Source organism: Chiloscyllium plagiosum, chromosome 37, assembly GCF_004010195.1.
Source record: "Chiloscyllium plagiosum isolate BGI_BamShark_2017 chromosome 37, ASM401019v2, whole genome shotgun sequence".
Classification (NCBI taxonomy): domain Eukaryota; kingdom Metazoa; phylum Chordata; class Chondrichthyes; order Orectolobiformes; family Hemiscylliidae; genus Chiloscyllium; species Chiloscyllium plagiosum.
This window is the reverse complement of record NC_057746.1, coordinates 11,740,319-11,745,038: the sequence shown is the minus strand read 5'-3', so window position 1 is coordinate 11,745,038 and position 4,720 is coordinate 11,740,319.

Below are 4,720 nucleotides of genomic sequence, written 5' to 3'. Positions count from 1 at the left end.
TCACACACTTACATAGAGACTCACAGTCATACAGAGACACACACAGACACACACACATTCAAACACACTCACTCAGAGACTGTCTCACACACACACACAGATGGATACGCATACACACACACTCACACAGAGACTCAAACACACACACAGACACACACTCACACAGAGACTCACACTCACAAACTCACACAAGGTGTTTATAAGGCAACATTTGCATTCCCTGGTCAATCCCACACATTCCCTACAACACATTCCCTATGACCCTAAAGAAGAATTTGATTAAAGTAAAAACAAGTGAATATTGCAGTAACTCAGCACATCTGGCAGCACCGCACAGTTGCTCAGTGGTTAGCACTGCTGCCTCACAGCCTCAGGGACCTGGGGTTCAATTCCATCCTCGGGCGACTGTCTGTGTGAAGCTTGCATGTTCTCCCCATGTCTGTGTGGTTCCCTCCCATGGTCCAGAGATGTGCAGGTTAGGGTGGATGGGCCATTGGAAATTGTCCCATTGTGTCCAGGGCTGTGCAGGCTAGGTGGGTTAGCCATGGGCAATGCAGCATTATAGGGTCTGGGTGAGATGCTCTTTGGAGGGTTAGGGGGATTTGATAGGCTGAATGGCCTGCTTCCACACAGCACTGATTCTGGAGAGCAGCTGAGTTAAGTTGGAAAATTTCATTATTGTAAAAAGACATTGGACTGAAAAGGTTAACTCTGTTTCCCTCCACACATGCTGCCCGACGTGCTGAGTTTCTCCAGTCATTCCGGGTTTTGTTTCAGATCTACGGTTGGAAACAGGCCCTTCGGCCCAACAAGTCCACACCAACCCTCCAAAGAGTAACCCACTGAGACCCATTTCCCTCTGACGGGGTGGCATGGTGGCTCAGTGGTTAGCACTGCTGCCTCACAGAGCCAAGGTGCCAGGTTTGATTGCAGCCTCGGGCGACTGTCTGTGTGGAGTTTGCACATTCTCCCCGTGTCTGCGTGGGTTTCCTCCGGGTGCTCCGGTTTCCTCCCACAGTCCAAAGATGTGCTGGTCAGGTGAATTGGCCATTCTAAATTGCCCGTAGTGTTAGGTGCATTAGTCAGAGGGAAATGGGTCTGGGTGGGTTACTCTTCGGAGGGTCGGTGTGGACTGATTGGGCCGAAGGGCATGTTTCCACACTGTAGGGAATCTAATCTAATCATCTCCAGAATCCACAGTTCCTTGTTTTATCCAGAAATTATCCACGGACTCCTTTTCGATCGAGTTAATCCGTATCAGTTTGTAATCTCTCTCTCTGTCACATCTAGCATTCCGAAAAACATCTTCATAATAAAGGGATCCATCCCAAATCAAGTCCCTTGGATCGAGGAGAGACCACTCAGTTCCTGAGCCTGCTCCATGGCGCAGTTCCAATGAGGCTGAGCTGCCCTGTATTTACCTGAGGAAGGGTCATCGGACCCAAAAGGTTAAATCTGCTTTCTCTCCACAGATGCTGCCAGACCTGCGGAGCTTTTGCAGCAATTTCAGTTGTTATTTGGTGTTTATCCGTCTTTGTTATAAATTCCTGGATATCCATGAAAGGGCCAAAAGAATCCATTGACCTCAGTCTCGAAGTTTTTCACTGAAACGCTTCGCCTGAGCAAGAGCTTTCGGGTCAAAATTAGAGACAGATGTAGCAACAGCTTCAGATGTCTCTGTTATTTTAAGCATTTCAATGAGATTTTTAAAAAGTGGGCAGACAATTCTGACACAAGGATTTAAAAGGATTTTGTTTTGCCTCCAAACTTTCTTTGATTGGGAGTTAAACACATGTCTCACATTAGGTTTCCAGTTCAGAATCAGGGCATTCAGCCCATCTGAGCGCTGCTGTGCGTGTACCTCAAATCAGGCTCCAAACCACAGGCTCCCATCTCCTCCTGTCAGTCCATCCCTCTCCCCTCTCCCCCGTTCCTCTCTCCCATCCCCCTGAAAGGCCTCACGTTCCGCTGGGAATGAAACGTGACTCACTCTGACATGAAACGTGCAGCGAGGCCGTGATATTCGGGGACAATACGGGTGTGATTCCCCTCAGTGAGTGAGACAACTCGCTCCGATAGTATCAGCGATCACCGGGCCATCAGTAACATCGAGGGGCTCCCAGGGCAATCACAAAGGTGACCTCCTCACAGTATAACGGGGTGGGGGGAGTGCAGACATCTTCACAGGGGTCGATGCTGAGAAACCGTATCCCAGATCGAGGGGCAACAGTCACAAAATGAGGGGTGTCCCATTTAAGACAGAGGTGAGGAAGAATTCCTTGAATTTGGAATTCTCCTGCCCGGAGGGGAATCACTGAATTGGTTGGAGGCTGGGGTAGGTTTGCCGAGTGGGTCTGGGGTCATGAGGGATCAGAGAGGAAAATGGAGTTAAGATCGCGATTGGATTAGGTCTTGTTGGACGACAGAGCAGACTGATGGGGCAGAATAGCCCAACTCGTGTGTCCGAACCCCCTCACCACCTGGGAATTGTCTCCATGGCTGGAGTGTCATCTCCAGTTCTGTCCAGCCGGATGGATGTGAAACCCGGGGAGGGCTGCAATCAGGATTGTCTCCTGGTCAGTGTTCACAATGAGCCAGTGCTGAAGGTGAAGGAGTAACTGAGGCTGGGAGATTCAGTCTCTCCTGAAAAACTGAGCAGGCTGTGGTTCCTTTCTCTACAGAGACCGAGGGAGTGAGCTGATAGATCGTCCCCTTGACATTCAATGGTGTTACCATCACTGACCCACTTGCCCTGGATGGGGGCAGCCCCAACAAACACGCAAGAAGCTCAACACTATCCAGGACAAAGCAGCCCCCCACTTGATTGGCACCACATCCACAAACACCCACTCCCTCCCCCACCGACGCTCAGTAGCAGCAGTGTGTACCATCTACAAGATGCCCTGCAGAAACTCACCGAAGATCCTCAGGCAGCACCTTCCAAACCCACGGCCACTTCCATCTAGAAGGACAAGGGCAGCAGATACATGGGAACACCAGCTCCTGAAAGATCCCCTCCAAGCCCCTCACCATCCTGACTTGGAAATATATCGCCGTTCCTTCAGTGTCGCTGGGTCAGATTTCTGGAATTCCCTCCCTAAGGGCATTGTGGGTCAACCCACAGCACATGGACTGCAGCGGGTCAAGAAGGCAGCTCACCCCAACCTTCTCAAGGGGGCAACTAGGGACGGGTAATAAATGCTGGGCCCAGCCAGTGACACCTACATCCACGAGGGAATATATCAGAAAAGTCTTGAGCAGCTCTGAAAGGGTTAACAATGCCCAGTGTTACCACCCAGTCAGGCCATGAAGGGTCTGGTTCTCAGGCTGTACAAAACGCCTGTGGGCTGCACACCTCACTGGGGCAGTGATGTGAGAGTGGATCCACTGCAGGCCAGATACTGGAATCACTGTGGCCCCTATCAGAACTGCAGAGTGAGGGCCACAGGGTCTGGGAATGTGCCCACCCTCCCTGCCCCTTGGGGTGAGGTAGGGCGAGGTTCACAATCTCTGGAGTTACCTGACGCCGGATTCTTTCAGATCAGAGCCCCACACACAGTGAAGAGGCTGAAGCTAAGTGCGAAACGCTCCTGCTGCCTCCCACTGTCACCCTACCCATCACCGAGACAGGACACAACCTTGAGGCAGGGCCCACTCTGCCTGAGCTCCCAGTCAGCTGACCGTCACTGCTCTGAGTGTAGGCAGCAACGGTGCTGACCGCTCCCCACACTGCGTCCGACCTCCATTCCCTTTACAGACCAGGGGCGTGGTCCGAAATGGAGTTCTGGCCTTTACCTCCCGATGGTGAATCGCTCCGGAGAGGGGTCTGAGCCACACCCAACCGTCCGCAACCCTCACACACGTTCACCCGCTTTCAGCGCTATATACTCCCAGCACTGACACCACCAACACCACCGTCCCACCCCCACGCCAACACCACACACAAACCAATTCCAACCTCCCACCTCCCCACCACCAGCTGGCCAACATTCCACACCACTGCCTGTCTCATCATATCAGGGTCGGAGGGAGGCCGGAAGACAGACAGATCCCACAAACTGAAAGGTGAGAAATCACTGACCCTCCGACTGTGCGGCACTCCCTCAGCATCGACCCTCCGACAGTGCGGCACTCCCTCAGCATCGACCCTCCGACAGTGCGGCACTCCCTCAGCACTGACCCTCCGACAGTGCGGCGCTGCCTCAGCACTGCCCCTCCAACAGTGCGGCACTCCCTCAGCACTGCCCCTCCAACAGTGCGGCACTCCCTCAGCACTGACCCTCCGACAGTGCGGCACTCCCTCAGCACTGACCCTCCGACAGTGCGGCACTCCCTCAGCACTGACCCTCCGACAGTGCGGCACTTCCTCAGCACTGACCCTCCGACAGTGTTCTCTCCCTCGGCACTGACCCTCCGACAGTGTGGCACTTCCTCAGCACTGACCCTCCGACAGTGCGGCACTCCCTCAGCACTGACCCTCTGACAGTGCAGCACGCCCTCGGCACTGACCCTCCGACAGTGAGGCACTCCCTCAGCACTGAACCTCTGACAGTGCGGCACTCCCTCAGCACTGACCCTCCAACAGTGCCCACTCCCTCAGCACTGACCCTCCGACAGTGCGGCACTCCCTCAGCACTGAGAGGAATCTGATCATCTGCTCAGGTGCGAGGAGTGGGCCCTGAACCCACGACCTCCTGGATGAGGGTGAGTGTGCAACCGT